This window comes from Balaenoptera borealis (genome assembly GCF_965194805.1).
Source record: "Balaenoptera borealis genome assembly, chromosome: 16".
NCBI classification, from domain to species: domain Eukaryota; kingdom Metazoa; phylum Chordata; class Mammalia; order Artiodactyla; family Balaenopteridae; genus Balaenoptera; species Balaenoptera borealis.
This window is the reverse complement of record NC_138872.1, coordinates 25,820,540-25,837,717: the sequence shown is the minus strand read 5'-3', so window position 1 is coordinate 25,837,717 and position 17,178 is coordinate 25,820,540. Positions and strand designations below refer to the sequence as shown.

Below are 17,178 nucleotides of genomic sequence, written 5' to 3'. Positions count from 1 at the left end.
CAAAGAAACTGATTAGTAGCTTGAAGAAGAGGATCTGAATAAACTATCAAAGTATGAACAAATATTTAGTGTATAAATAGTCACTATCCTTTTTTTTTTTTAAAGAAATATGTATTGAGCTCAGTTGTTAGGTTTTGTTTGTTTAAATATTTATTTATTTGGCTGCCTCAGGTCTTAGTAGCGGCACGCTGGCTCTTCGTTGCGGCGTGCAAGTTTCTCTCTAGTTGTGGCACGCAGGCTTCTCTCTAGTTGTGGCATGTGGCCTTAGTTGCCCCGCAGCGTGTGGGATCATAGTTCCCCGACCAGGGATCGAACCCGCGTCCCCTGCATTGGAAGGCGGATTCTTAACCAGTGGACCACCAGGGAAGTCCCGTCACTATCCTTTTTTAAATTTATTTTTCATTGAAGTATAGTTGAATTACAATGTGTTAGTTTCTGGTGTACAGCAAAGTGATTCAGTTATACATATATATTTTTTCATATTCTTTTCCATTATGGTTTATTATAGGATACTGAATATAGTTCCCTGTGCTGTACAGTAGGACCTTGTTGTTTATCTGTTCTCTATATAATAGTTTGCACCTGCTAATCCCAAACTCCCAATCCATCCCTCCCCCTCATCCCTTCCCCCTTGGCAACCACAAGTCTGTTCTCTATGTCTGTGAGTCTGTTTCTGTTTCATAAATAAGTTCATTTGTGTCATATTTTAGATTCCACATATAAGTGCTATCATATGATATTTGTCTAATCAGTCAACAAGTCCTATTTATTGTAACTGTAATTATTTTTGAAATTTATCCCTATTTTTCCATTCCTATTGCTACTCCTATCTAAGGCCACAATCATCTCCCACTATAATAACCTTGTAGGTAGTCTCTTCCTGCATTATGATCTCACCATTTTCCCCATCGCAGCTAGTGATCTTTCTTTTCTTAGGAAATATTTCAAGTTTGCAAAGTAAGAAAAAAGCACACTATAACAAACACTCATGTACCCACCCTTAGCTTTGTCAAATTTTAACGTTTTGTCTTATAATTTGCTTCAGATCTCTTAACGAAGTGAAATGTTAGAACTACAATTTGTGACTCTGCCTGATTCCATTCCTTTCCTTTCCTTTGCATTAGTCAGTATCCTGAATTTGATGTTTATTATTCCCTTGCTTTTGCAAAATATTTTACTACATATATGTATGTAAATGTATCATATGTAAATCAATCCCTTATCATATATAAATTTAAAAATGGTTTTTATGGAAGTATCATACTATCCATATTTTGCCTGCAACATACTCTTTTTACCAAATATTTTTACATTGTTTTGGGATTTATCTTTTCGATACATAGAGCTCTGGTTCTCTTATTTTAACACTATTGACTGTTTCATTTCTGAATTAGCCGCAGTCATCTATTCTCTATTGCTGGACATTTAACATGTTTCTCTTATATGTAAATTTTAGTAATTGCTCATCAGGTTACACCAAAAGTCTTGCTGGCATGTAATAAGAATTGTATTGAATTTATACATTAAAATGAAGAGAAAATATTAGTGATAGTAAGTCTTCCCATCCATAAGCACGATAGATCTTTCCAATTATTTGTCTCCTTTTATGTCTTTCAGTCTACTTATGTTCTTTATAAAGGTTTTATATATCTTGTGTTAGGTTTATTCCTAGGTGGTTTATACTTTTTGTTGTATATTCATATCTTTTTGAAATTACTGTTTATTTGCTGGTGTATAGGAATGTAATTAATTTTTAAAATATTGGACTTTTATCTAGCAACCTTGCTGAACCTGCATGTTAATTCTGCTATTGGATGGTAGAGTCTCTTGGTTCTATATAGAAAGTCATCTTGTGTGTACAAAAGGATAATTTTATTTCTTTCTTTCCAATCCTTGTACCCATTACGGTTGGTTAACTGTCCTGCTGCTATGGCTTGACTCTTGAGTAAATATTGAATAGAAGCATTGATACTAGACATCTTTATCTTTTGGAGTTGAAAGGCATTGCTTACAATATTTCACCAATAAGTATATGGGTTTTTAGATGAGACCCTTTATCAAGTTAAGGAATTGATCTTCTATTTCTAGTTTTATTCACGCTCATGAGTGGAATTGGGTTTTAGTGAATGCTTTTCTGTAATTATAGAGGTGATTTTAAGGTGGATTTTTGGGGGAGAGGATTTTTAAAAATTAATTTTTATTTGAGTATAGTTGATTTACAATATTATATTAGTTTCTGCTGTACAGCAAAGTAAATCTGTTATACATATATATCCACTCTTGTTTAGATTCTTTTCCCATACAGGTAACTACAGAGTATTGAGTAGAGTTCCCTGTGCTATACAGTAGGTTCTTATTATTTATCTGTTTTATATATAGTAGTGTGTATACATCCATCGCAGTCTCCCAATTTATCCCTCCCCCACCCCATAACCTTAAGTTTGTTTTCTACATCTGTGACTGTATTTCTGTTTTGTAAATAAGATCATTTGTACCATTTTTTTAGATTCCACGTATAAATAATATCATATGATATTTGTCTTTCTCTGTCTGGCTTACTTAGTATGACAATCTCCAGATCCATCCATGTCGCTGTAAATGGCATTATTTCATTCTTTTTAAGGTGTTTTTAAAAACTCTGTTAATGTGGTGAATAATTGGATTTTCTAATATTATATTATCCTTACATTCTTAAATAAACTCAGCTTGATTGTGATTTTTTTTTAAAAAATACATTGCTGGATTTGGTTTGCTAATTTTCTCAGCTTTATTGTGATATAATTTATATATAATAAAATTCACACATGTAATATATACAGTTTAAGTTTTAGCTATTGTATGTAGTTGTGTTAGCACCATTATAATCAAGATATGGAATATTTCCATCACCATAAAAAGATTTATCGTGCCCCCTAATGTGCCCCTTTGTAGTCAGTTTCTTCCCATCAGTACCAGGGACTGATCTGCTTTTTGTCACTAATTTTGTCTTGTCTAAAGTTTCAGGTAAATAGGATAATACAGTATGTAGTTTTGTTGTGTGCCTGGCATCTTTCACTTAGCCTAATGCTTCTGGTATTATCCATGTTGTTGGATGGTAGTGTGTCCTTCTTTTTTTGTTTGTTTTAAAGATTTATTTTTATTTATTTATTTTGGCGGTGCTGGGTCTTAGTTGCGGCATGTGGGATCTTTTAGTTGCAGCATGCGGGCTTCTTAGTTGTGGCATGCGAACTCTTAGTTGCGGCATGCATGTGGGATCTAGTTCCGATCTGGGATAGAACCCGGGCCCCCTGCACTGGGAGCTCAGAGTCTTACCCACTGGACCACCAGGGAAGACCTGGTATTGTGTTCCTTTTTGTTGATGTGTTACAATTTGTGTTTCTTTGATGACTACCATGTTGAGCATCTTTTTATGTCCTTATCAGTCATTTGTATATCATTTGGGAATTGTCCCTTTAAATCTTTCTGTGCATTCTTAAAATTGGGTTGTTTGTTATTATCAAGTTGTTAGAGTTACTTATATATTCTGGGTTATCTCTGTGTCTGGTGTCAGATGGCACCGGTAGAAGATACAGGAAAGAGAGATGACTGAGGAGGAGATAAGCATAATCATGAAGCCAGTGATCCTTCACAGGTGTGCTGGTCATCTTTGAGGTTCTCCTTTTAGGTCTCTCTGATTTTTGGAAGAACATCAGGTAACTAGCCTCCTATTTGCAACTCCTTAGCTCTGACTTCGTGTTGTTAGTGTTCTGTCTTTAAATAATTTTTTTCTGTTTTAAGGTAATTTTCATATGTTACTTTCAAGGTCAATAAGTAGAAGTCTCTTTATATACAGTCTTAAGAAAACAAAAACTTTATTCAGATGAACCACTTCAGTGGATGTGGGTTAAAAAAAAATGTTTTATAGGCATAGAAAAAAAAGTAAACTAAGAATTAGATGGTTGAATTTTTACAGTTTTTTAATCAATCATAGCAGAGGTTGGGAAACGATGGCCCACTGCCTGGTTTTGCAAATAAAGTTTTATTGGAACACAGCCCAGTTCTTTGTGTATTGTCTACTGTACCACCACAGCAGAGTCGAATACTTGTGACAGAGACCATATGGCCCAAAATGCCAAAAATATTTACTATCTTGCCCTTTGCAGAAAAAGTTTGCTGATCCCTGAGCTGTAGGAATGTATTAGATAAATTAATTTTCCAATGTAGCGGCCTGAACCAAGATGGCGGAGTAGAAGGACGTGCTCTCACTCCCTCCTGTGAGAACACCAGAATCACAACTAGCTGCTGGACAATCATCGACAGGAAGACACTGGAACTCACCAAAAAAGATACGTCACATCCAAAGACAAAGGAGAATCCACAATGAGACGGTAGGAGGGGCGCAATCACAGTAAAATCAAATCCCATAACTGCTGGGTGGGTGACTCACAGACCGGAGAACACTTATACCACGGAAGTCCACCCACCGGAGTGAAGGTTCTGAGCCCCACGTCAGGCTTCCCAACCTGGGGGTCCGGCAACGGAAGGAGGAATTCCTAGAGAATCAGACTTTGAAGGCTAGTGAGACTTGATTGCAGGACTTCAATAGGACTGGGGGAAACAGAGACTCCACTCTTGGAGGGCACACACAAAGTAGTGTGCGCATCGGGACCCAGGGGAAGGAGCAGAAACCCCAGGGGAGACTGAACCAGACCTACCTGCTAGTGTTGGAGGGTCTCCTGCAGAGGCGGGGGGGGGTGGCTGTGGCTCACCGTGGGGACAAGGACACTGGCAGCAGAAGTTCTGGGAAGTACTCCTTGGCATGAGCCCTCCCAGAGTCTGCCATTAGCCCCAACAAAGAGCCCAGGTAGGCTCCAGTGTTGGGTCGCCTCAGGCCAAACAACCAACAGGGAGGTAAGCAACCCCACCCATCAGCAGTCAAGCGGATTAAAGTTTTACTGAGCTCTGCCCACCAGAGCAACAGTCAGCTCTACCCACCAGCTGTCCCTCCCATCAAGCCTCTTAGATAGCCTCATCCACCAGAGGGCAGACAGCAGAAGCAAGAAGAACTACAATCCTGCAGCCTGTGGAACAAAAACCACATTCACAGAAACACAGACAAGATGAAAAGGCAGAGGGCTACGTACCAGATGAAGGAACAAGATAAAACCCCAGAAAAACAACTAAATGAAGTGGAGATAGGCAACGTTCCAGAAAAAGAATCCAGAATAATGATAGTGAAGATGATCCAGGACCTCGGATAAAGAATGGAGGCAAAGATCGAGAAGATGCAAGAAATGTTTAACAAAGACCTAGAAGAATTAAAGAACACACAAACAGAGATGAACAATACAATAACTGAAATGAAAACTACACTAGAAGAAATCAATAGCAGAAAAACTGAGGCAGAAGAACGGATAAGTGACCTGGAAGACAGAATGGTGGAATTCACTGCTGTGGAACAGACTAAAGAAAAAAGAATGAAAAGAAATGAAGACAGCCTAAGAGACCTCTGGGACAACATTAAATGCAACAACATTCACATTATAGGGGTGCCAGAAGGAGAAGACAGAGAGGAAGGACCAGAGAAAATATTTGAAGAGATTATAGTCGAAAACTTCCCTAACATGGGAAAGGAAATAGCCACCCAAGTCCAGGAAGCGCAGAGAGTCCCATACAGGATAAATGCAAGGAGAAACATGCCGAGACACATAGTAATCAAATTGGCAAAAATTAAACACAAAGAAAAATTATTGAAAGCAGCAAGGGAAAAATGACAAATAACATACAAGGGAACTCGCATAAGGGTAACAGCTGATTTCTCAGCAGAAACTCTACAAGCCAGAAGGGAGTGGCATGATATACTTAAAGTGATGAACGGGAAGAACCTACAACTAAGATTACTCTACCCAGCAAGGATCTCATTCAGATTTGATGGAGAAATCAAAAGCTTTACAGACAAGCAAAAGCTAAGAGAATTCAGCACCACCAAACTAGCTCTACAACAAATGCTAAAGGAACTTCTCTAAGTGGGAAACACAAGAGAAGAAAAGGACCTGCAAAAACAAACCCAGGGGCTTCCCTGGTGGCGCAGTGGTTGAGAATCTGCCTGCCAATGCAGGGGACATGGGTTTGAGCCCTGGTCTGGGAAGATCCCACATGCCGTGGAGCAACTAGGCCCGTGAGCCACAATTACTAAGCCTGCGCATCTGGAGCCTGTGCTCCGCAACAAGAGAGGCCGCGATAATGAGAGGCCGGCACACCGCGATGAAGAGGGGCCCCCACTTGCTGCAACTAGAGAAAGCCCTCGCACAGAAACAAGGACCCAGCACAGCCATAAAGATAAATAAATAAATAAATAAATAAATAAACCCAAAGTTAAAAAAAAAAAACCCCAAAACAATTAAGAAAATGGTCATAGGAACATACATATGGATAATTACCTTAAACGTGAATGGATTAAATGCTCCAACCAAAAGACACAGGCTTGCTGAATGGATACAAAAACAAGACCCATATATATGCTGTTTATAAGAGACCCACTTCAGACCTAGGGACACACACAGACTGACAGTGAGGGGCTGTAAAAAGATATTCCATGCAAATGGAAATCAAAAGAAAGCTGGAGTAGCAATACTCATATCAGATAAAATAGGCTTTAAAATAAAGAATGTTACAAGAGACAAAGAAGGACACTACATAATGATCAAGGGATCAATCCAAGAAGAAGATATAACAATTATAAATATATATGCACCCAACATAGGAGCACCTCAATACATAAGGCAACTGCTAACAGCTATAAAAGAGGAAATCGACAGTAACACAATAATAGTGGGGGACTTTAACACTTCACTTACACCAACGGACAGATCATCCAAAATGAAAATAAATAAGGAAACAGAAACTTTAAATGACACAATAGACCAGATAGATTTAATTGATATTTATAGGACATTCCATCCAAAAACAGCAGATTACACTTTCTTTTCAAGTGCACACGGAACGTTCTCCAGGATAGATCACATCTTGGGTCACAAATCAAGCCTCAGTAAATTTAAGAAAATTGAAATCATATCAAGCATCTTTTCTGACCACAATGCTATGAGATTAGAAATCAATTAGGGGGAGAAAAACATAAAAAACACAAACACATGGAGGCTAAACAATACGTTACTAAATACCCAAGAAATCACTGAAGAAATCAAAGAGGAAATCAAAAAATACCTAGAGACAAATGACAATGAAAACACAATGATCCAAAACCTATGGGATGCAGCAAAAGCAGTTCTAAGAGGGAAGTTTACAGCTATACAAGCCTACCTCAAGAAACAAGAAAAATCTCAAGTAAACAATCTAACCTTACACCTAAAGGAACTAGAGAAAGAAGAAAAAACAAAACCCAAAGTTAGCAGAAGGAAAGAAATCATAAAGATCAGAGCAGAAATAAATGAAATAGAAACAAAGAAAACAATAGCAAAGATCAGTAAAACTAAAAGCTGGTTCTTGGAGAAGATAAACAAAATTGATAAACCATTAGCCAGACGCATCACGAAAAAGAGGAAGAGGACTCAAATCAATAAAATAAGAAATGAAAAAGGAGAAGTTACAACAGACACCACAGAAATACAAAGCATCCTAAGGGACTACTACAAGCAACTCTATGCCAGTAAAATGGACAACCTGGAAGAATTGGACAAATTCTTAGAAAGGTATAACCTTCCAAGACTGAACCAGGAAGAAATAGAAAATATGAACAGACCAATCACAAGTAATGAAATTGAAACTGTGATTAAAAATCTTCCAACAAACAAAACTCCAGGACCAGATGGCTTCACAGGTGAATTCTATCAAACATTTAGAGAAGAGCTAACACCCATCCTTCTCAAATTCTTCCATAAAATTGCAGAGGAGGGAACACTCCCAAACTCATTCTATGAGGCCACCATCACCCTGATACCAAAACCAGACAAAGATACTACAAAAAAAGAAAATTACAGACCAATATCACTGATGAATAGAGATGCAAAAATCCTCAACAAAAGACTAGCAAACAGAATCCAACAACACATTAAAAGGATCATACACCAAGATCAAGTGGGATTTATCCCAGGGATGCAAGGATTCTTCAATATACGCAAATCAATCAATGTGATCCGCCATAGTAACAAATTGAAGAATAAAAACCATATGATCACCTCAGTAGATGCAGAAGAAGCTTTTGACAAAGTTCATCACCATTTATGATAAAAACGCTCCAGAAAGTGGGCAAAGAGGGAACCTACTTCAACATAATAAAGGCCATATACAAGAAACCCATAGCAAACATCATTCTCAATGGTGAAAAACTGAAAGCGTTTCCTCTAATATGAGGACCAAGACAACGATGTCCACTCTCACCACTATTATTCAACATAGTTTTGGAAGTCCTAGCCATGGCAATCAGAGAAGAAAAAGAAATAAAAGGAATACAAATTGGAAAAGAAGAAGTAAAACTGTCACTGTTTGCAGATGACATGATACTATACATAGAGAATCTTAAGGATGCCACCAGAAAACTATTAGAGCTAATCAATGAATTTCGTGAAGTTGCAGGATACAAAATTAATGCACAGAAATCTCTTGCATTCCTATACACTAATGATGAAAAATCTGAAAGAGAAATTATGGAAACACTCCCATTTACCATTGCAACAAAAAGAATAAAATACCTAGGAATAAACCTACCTAGGGAGACAAAAGACCTGTATGCAGAAAACTATAGGACATTGATGAAAGAAATTAAAGATGATACCAACAGATGGAGAGATATACCATGTTCTTGGATTGGAAGTATCAATACTGTGAAAATGACTATACTACCCAAAGCAATCTACAGAGTCAGTGCAATCCCTATCAAACTACCAATGGCAATTTTTATGGAACTAGAACAAAAACTCTTAAAATTTGTATGGAGGACTCCTGGTGGCGCAGTGGTTAAGAATCCGCCTGCCAATGCAGGGGACATGGGTTCGAGCCTTGTCTGGGAAGATCCCACATGCCGCAGAGCTACTAAGCTCGTGCGCCACAATTACTGAGCCTGTGCTCTAAGAAAGCCTATGAGCCACAACTACTGAATCTCGCGCGCCTAGAGCCCGTGCTCTGCAATAAGAGAAGCCACCACAGTGAGGAGCCCACACACCAAAACGAAGAGTAGCCCCTGCTTGCTGCAACTAGAGAAAGCCCGCACACAGCAACAAAGACGCAACGCAGCCAAAAATAAATAAATAAATAAATTTATTTTAAAAAAAAAATTTTGTATGGAGACACAAAAGACCCCGAATAGCCAAAGCAGTCTTCAGGGAAGAAAATGGAGCTGCAGGAATCAGACTCCCTGACTTCAGACTATACTACAAAGATACAGTAATCAAGACAATATGGTACTGGCACAGAAACAGAAACATAGATCAATGGAACAAGATAGAAAGCCCAGAGATAAACCCACGGACCTATGGTCAACTAATCTATAACAAAGGAGGTAAGGATATACAATGGAGAGAAGACAGTCTCTTCAATAAGTGGTGGTGGGAGAACTGGACAGCTACATGTAAAAGAATGAAATTAGAACACTCCCTAACACCATACACAAAAATAAACTCAAAATGGATTAGAGACCTAAATGTAAGACCGGACACTATAAAACTCTTAGAGGAAAACATAGGAAGAACACTCTTTGACATAAATCACAGCAAGATCTTTTTTGATCCACCTCCTAGAGTAATGGAAATAAAAACAAAAATAAACAAATGGGACCTAATGAAACTTCAAAGCTTTTGCACAGCAAAGGAAACCATAAACAAGACGAAAGACAACCCTCAGAATGGGAGAAAATATTTGCAAACAAATCAACAGACAAAGGATTAATCTCCAAAATATATAAACAGCTCATGCAGCTCAATATTAAAAAAAACAAACAACCCAATCCAAAAATGGGCAGAAGACCTAAATAGACATTTCTCCAAAGAAGACATACAGATGGCCAAGAAGCACATGAAAAGCTGCTCAGCATCACTAATTATTAGAGAAATGCAAATCAAAACTCCAATGAGGTATCACCTCACACCAGTTAGAATGGGCATCATCAGAAAATCTACAAACAACAAATGCTGGAGAGACTGTGGAGAAAAGGGAACCCTCTTGCACTGTTGGTGGGAATGTAAATTGATACAGCCACTATGGAGAACAGTATGGAGGTTCCTTAAAAAACTAAAAATAGAATTACCATATGACCCAGCAGTCCCAGTACTGGGCATATACCCAGAGAAAACCATAATTCAAAAAGACACATGCACCCCAATGTTCATTGCAACACTATTTACAATAGCCAGGTCATGGAAGCAACCTAAATGCCCATCGACAGACGAATGGATAAAGAAGTTGTGGTACATATATACAATGGAATATTACTCAGCCATAAAAAGGAACGAAATTGGGCCATTTGTTGAGACGTGGCTGGATCTAGAGACTGTCATACAGAGTGAAGTAAGTCAGAAAGAGAAAAACAAATATCGTATATTAACGCATGTATGTGGAACCTAGAAAAATGGTACAGATGAACCGGTTTGCAGGGTGGAAATTGAGACACAGATGTAGAGAACAAATGTATGGACACCAAACAGGGAAAGCCACGGTGGGGTGGTGGTGGTGGTGTGATGAATTGGGCGATTGGGATTGACATGTATACACTGATGTGTATAAAATTGATGACTAATAAGAACCTGTTGTATATTAAAAAAAATTTTTCCAATGTATTTATGAACGTGGAATGGAAAAATTTGTTTTTCAATCCCTATTGCAGTATATGGTAAAGCATTATTTTTGTTTTAGTTTGGCTCTGTCTTCAAGGTCCCTTGTAAAATATTTTCTGTTAATTTCTTGAGTCCTTTTGCCTCAGTTTTTGTTGAATAATAAATTATCTGTCATTGTAAACAATTATTTCTGGCCATCTCTGCATATGAAGCCTGGATGTTGTTAGAAGGTTGGATGCGTTGTCAGGTTTGTGGCCGAGCTACAAGGATGGGAAATGCTCATCCTTAAGCATGTCCTATGTCCATAATCAGTTTAACCAGCCTTATAAGCCTATAAGTGCAACAGTAATTTTGATGTTCTTTCCACTATCTTTAACAGATTAAAATAGTCAATTTTGGAAATGCTTCTTATATGACAGTTACACATTTAGAACATTTACCTATTCTTGGCAGTGGTTAAAGAGAAATTGTGGTCAAGAAAATCTTTTTCCTGATTTTTCCCTTGGTTCTGATCCCAACTTTAGGGGCACCATTCAAAGTATATCCTTCATGCTTTTTGTCATTATGTGCTGCCTGGAAAGCCCGTGTAGCATTTCCAGTAAACTACTTAATGGTCTGTAGAGACATCCCTGGCCTTCATGAGTAAGTCATGCTTCTACTTCTTTATTTTCTTAGTATTTTGTACACATTTAAATGTATCTCTCTTTCCTGTAACTCAGGGCCCTGTCTTCTTTATCTCTTTGCCAAAGTCTGGCACAGGTCAGTCAGTAGCATGGGATCTAGAGCACCTCAAAATTCAGCCACAAATAATTGGAAACAATCCAATTCATCAGTAGAGAATTGTTTAAATGAACTGTGGTACATCCCCACAATGGACTATCATGCATTTGTTGTTTTTTTTATTACTTTTTATTGGAGTATAGTTGATTTATAATGTTGTGTTAGTTTCTGCTGTAAGGCAAAGTGAATCAGTTATACATATACATATATCCACTCTTTTTTAGATTCTGTTCCCATATAGGTCATTACAGAGTACTGAGTAGAGTTCCCTGTGCTATACAGTACGTTCTTATTAGTTCTCTCTTTTGTATATCGTAGTGTGTATATGTCAATCCCAATGTCCCAATTTATCCCTTACCCCCATCATGCATTTGTTAAAAAGAAAAAAAAAGGTTGTGGAATTAAGAATTTCAGGACATACTGTAAAATTATGAAACAAAAGAAACAAAAAACCAAGGAGTAGTATAGTTTGTATGTGGTATGGATCAGTTGCCTGTTGGTCTATTGCTATAAGAAACCATGCTAAAACTTAGTGGCCTAAAACAATAAGTTTTTTTTGTTTTTTGGCTTATGAATCTATGAGTCGGGAAGTTCTCCTGCTCTTGCTTATGTTCATTGATTCATATGTCTACAAGCAGTTAACTACAGATCAGACTCATTAGGTTAGGATCTTACATGTTTGGGGATCAGCTGGCCTTAGCTGGTATAACTCTTCTCTGCTCCATGTGGTCTCATCCTCCTGCAGACTAGTCTGGATTTGCTTTCATGGCAGGGTTAGCATTCTGAGACAGGTGTAGAACCAGCACTGTGTCACTTCCATCACATTATATTGGCCAGAGCAAGTCAGGGGGCCTGGCCAGATTCAGGGGAATAACGGGATAGATCCCATTTCCTGAGGCATTGCAAAAGGCATGGTGCCATTCTTAGGGATGCTCAGTTTAATGTAATTATGCTGTCTTTGTATAAATGGGGGTGGGATAAGAATTTATTTTTGCGTTTGCTCATTTGTACAGAGAAAGAATGGATGGATACACAAGAAACAGATTAAAATGATTACGTATGAGGTGGGGTATGTAGGTATAGAAGCAGGGAGTATTTCTTTCTATATCATATATTGATTTTTGAACCACATAAATGTATACTTATACATACATACAAAAAAGAGAATTATCTACCTAGCCTCTGCCCCCCAAAATAGTTCTCTTTAAACCATCATGATTATTTCTTAGCTAGGAATATGATTTGTTTTAAAGAAATGGTAATGGCTTTCTTGGACACCCTGTTTGTAATGATCAGTATTTCTGTACTGTGCATCTGAAAGATCTATATTCAGCTTATTTTCCTCAGAGATTATAATCAGGAGCACTTGACCATATCTTCTTCTACCCAGAGTTTAGCATAGATAAACATCTCAATGGCCAAATAAAATGATTCCTTCTAGTAGATTGTTAATCTGATTCAAGTAAACATGTAAGAGTGTCTACTGCATTGTACCAGCCATTATTACGTATATTACATACATACCCCTTCCCAATAACCCTGTGTTGTAAGTATTACCCTCAGAGACAGATGAAGAAAACCATAGTCACACAAGTAAGTGATAGAGCATCCTTCACATCAAGCTCACCTTCTTTCACCTAAACATCCTTCCCACTTGCAGCCCTGGGAGTTCCCCTTCTTTCCAGTTGTTTGTGGGTAGCCCTTCCCCTCACATAATTGCATTTTTCTTCTCATTTATACCTCTTCTATTTATTGTTCCTTTGTCATCCTCAAAGTAATTTCTTAAAAACTGTAATGGAAAAGCAGTTCATAATGATTTGTAAATGCTCTCATTTGTGGGCAGTTTATCATACAAGATTCTTCTCAAGTAGCAGTTACCTAGGATGTTTATGTTTGTGTTTAGTATTACTTTCTCTTAAAGCTACAGAATAATTTTGCTCTTTTGCTTCATGTTTGATTCTTCAAATTCCTATGTGGGAAAAAAAATCACACAGGTAACTGTTTATTATTTTGTTCTCTCTTTCATCAGTTTTCTATTTTTATGACATCCATAGCATCTTGCACAATGAAGAGGTAAAATCATTATCCAGACATATTTTTCCATGTTTGTCCCTCTTCTTTAGCTCAAGTTGTTTGGCTTTATGTTGTTAGGTGTTGAAGCATCAGTGATCCTGCAAATTCATGTGGTCATATTTCCGTATATATCCAAATATTTAAAATAACCAAAGCACAGTTATAGAGTGACTAAATTATCAGTTACTTTGAACCTTAGGATCTATGTTTAGCATCAAGTTGAACCTTTCTGATAAAACTAAGGGTTAATTTAATTTTCTAGGACTGAATACTTTGTCTCTTTGACGATTCAAGCAGTGGTGTTTATGGGCTGAAGTCACACTTAAGAAAAAAAAATTTCTTCTCTTTGAACTTCAAGTTTCTCTGGAATTGAAAAGAGCTCAAAATTTTGTTGGTTTTTTCAAGGGATCCAGGTAGATGTTTTATAAAACCTCAGTTTTATAAAAATTCAGAAATGAAGTCACTTTAAACGTGATGGCATAAAGGAATGCATTGGCCACCAAGCAGAGGGTTAAAATGCCTGCTTTGGAGTGTACTCTTTATTTACCATCTGAGCAACTGCTGGATTTGGCAGTTTATAAACCAGGATAGAGCTCTCACATCATGAAGTGCATTCTTGCCACCCAGCTTCCAACAAAAATACCATCTTACATTGTACTTGATAATTTTACAACTGTTGATTCTTGGATCATTCCATACAGTATCTCTGAGGTCACATGGATTGTTGATAGTATACACATTTTCTTTGGGGAACAAATGTTAATGTTAACTTGGACATAGTCATAAGGCTAGTTAAGTGATAAAATCAGGACTTGACACTAGTCTTCATGTTTTCTAATCATCATTATTCTTTATTGAGTACCTTTTTTTTTTTTTTTTAACTTTTGGGTTTATTTATTTATTTATGGCTGTGTTGGGTCTTCGTTTCTGTGCGAGGGTTTTCTCTAGTTGCGGCAAGTGGGGGCCACTCTTCATCGCGGTGCGCGGGCCTCTCACTATCGCGGCCTCTCTTGTTGCGGAGCACAGGCTCCAGACGCGCAGGCTCAGCAATTGTGGCTCACGGGCCTAGTTGCTCCGCGGACTGTGGGATCTTCCCAGACCAGGGCTCGAACCCGTGTCCCCTGCATCAGCAGGCGGATTCTCAACCACTGCGCCACCAGGGAAGCCCGAGTACCTTCTTTATACCTAGCACTAGCCTAGGCATTGTCTCTAATACTTACATCAAAGTGAGGCCTGGAAAGGTGAAGTGATTTGATAAAATTCATACAGATTTTATCATTCAGTGATAAAATCGTCATTAGAATGACGATTCACACCAAACCTCTCAGTCTCTGTACCCATACTTTTCCTACTAGACAACGGTTGTTGCTTGAAACATGAGGAATGATACTAGTGTTGCAGGTTTGTGATTAGTGACGTGAATAAGAGATAGGTAGTTTTAACCTAATATAAACCGTACTCTGGAGTCTGGGTTTTCCTCAGTTTCTAAGCTTTCAGTTGGTATATAATTCAGTGTTTTGCAGTTGGGCTGCTCTTGAGTTTTTCATTCTGCCAAGTGCTGACTGCTAAAACACATCTCACTGATAAGCCCTCCTCAGGCCTTTGGCGCCCTTGCTGTAAAGGCAGGTGGCCTGAAGAAAGGCTCCCCCTAGGTTGTTGCACGCTATACACAACACATAACAGGGCAAGACAACTGTTAGTTCCTTCCTTCTTTTCTCCCCCCACCCTCCAGAAAGCTGGGTCCCAGATGGAAGAGCTGGAAACGTGTCAACTGTTCTCTGAAGGGCATTGAGAAAACACTGTCAAGAAGAAAAAGGCAAACGCGATAGCTAATTAGTTCACTAATCAGACGGGATGACCGTCCATTTTACAAAGAAAATGTCCTGGACAGAGATGGGAAGGGCTGGCAGAGTGTGCTCACATGGCTCTCAAAGAACTACACATTTTTGTCAGGGGATTTGTAACTTGGGGGCATTGCTGCCCTGATTGACTTTATATATTCATTATATCTCTTCCCAAAATGTGACCACTGCAAACTAAGGCATAAAAATAATATTTGGGGATGTTTTCCTCTTGAGAAAGTGTCCTTGAATGTGCAAAGATGCACCTTGTTGCCAGTGTCATGAATCCTTTTATATGTATTGTGTTTATAACTATGATCTCAGTGAAGGAAAACTTTGATTTAACATTCTCATTTGAACCTTTGGTCTCCATTTCTTGTACTTTACATTGAATTCAGCAGTTATTGGAGAATAAACACAGGGTACTTAAAGGAAAAGCTTGGAATTACTGAGAGGAACATAGCTCAATTTAAAGGTGATTATGGTAGCCCTGGCCCTATTATTAACGAAGTAGGTAACAAGTTCCCTTTAATGGGAAAAAATAACTTTTTGAAGATATTAGAACATTACGCTTCATTATCAAGTCTTCTTCATATTAGCTCAGACCTAATTCTAACATCAAGTTAATCTACCTAATCTGACTTTCTGGGATTTGTTGCCGTCGAGTGTTATCAAACAGCTGCTTATTATGAATTGTCCTCATAGATGAAGTAGCCTGTGCTTAGCTTAGGGTCAGCTCTACTTTTCTGTTTTTTGGACAATATACATCGTAAATGACATGCCTGGTATCAGAGATGTTGACTCCACTTCATTTTTCTTACTTAGAATAGTTGATATGTATAAACATGTATTTCATCATTTGTAGTAATTTATATACAACTGACTGATTCTATTTCCATGGCATGCAGTTGATGCTTACTTGTCTGGACAGTCCCACATTAGCTTTTTTCCCCCCTACTACTTCAGTTAATTTGTAAGAAGTCAGGAAAGAATGCCGTTGAGATAAGCTGAATTTATAACCTGGTTTCTTCCTTTCTCAGCCACTCTCCTCACTGTTAACTCTCATGTCACATCATCCCTTGACCTTGCTGCCTTGTCTTGGATTCCTAGGATTGCCATAACAAAGTACCATAAACTGGATAGCTTAAAACAACACTATTCTCTAACAGTCCAAGAGGCCAGAAGTCCAAAATCAAGGTATCAGCAGGGTGGAGTCCTTCTTGGCCTCAGAGGAAGAATCTATTCTATACCTGTCTCCTAGCTTCAGGTGTTTGCTGATAATCCTTGGCATTGCTTGGCTTGTAGATGGCAACATTCCAATCTCTGCCTCCATTGTCACATGCGTTCTCTCTGTGGGACTATGTCTGTCTTCACGTAGTAGACTTCCCTCTGTGTGTGTGTCTGTCTTTTCTCCTCTTCTTATAAGGACATCATTCATACTGGATTTAGGAACTACCCAGATAATCCAGGGTGATCTCCTCCCCTCAAGATCCTGAACTTAATTATATCTTCAAGGACATTTTTTCCAAATAAGGAAACATTCACAGTTCAAGGAATTAAGAGGTAGACACATTTTGGGGGGCCACCATTCAGCCTATTATACTAAGTAAGCATCTTCTTCACTTCTCAGTCCTCTAGGTAAATATGTTGGTATTTCAGATTGTTGTCACTATTTTTATTTAATAGAAAATTCTGATTTCCATTCCTTTTATTCTCTACAG

General features: G+C 38.1%; 1 protein-coding gene and 1 long non-coding RNA gene across 9 annotated transcripts in view; one reads left to right on the top strand and one right to left on the bottom strand.

Annotated features, from left to right (window-relative positions):
* The window catches only part of CBFA2T2 (CBFA2/RUNX1 partner transcriptional co-repressor 2), a 179,913-nt gene that overhangs the window by 108,471 nt on the left and 54,264 nt on the right, over positions 1–17,178 (top strand). The window lies entirely within an intron of this gene.
* On the bottom strand, positions 9,369–17,172 carry LOC309612797. Its single transcript, XR_014235369.1, has 2 exons — positions 14,791–17,172; positions 9,369–14,478 (listed from the first exon to the last, which is right to left on the bottom strand). It is a non-coding gene; the product is annotated as an uncharacterized lncRNA (long non-coding RNA).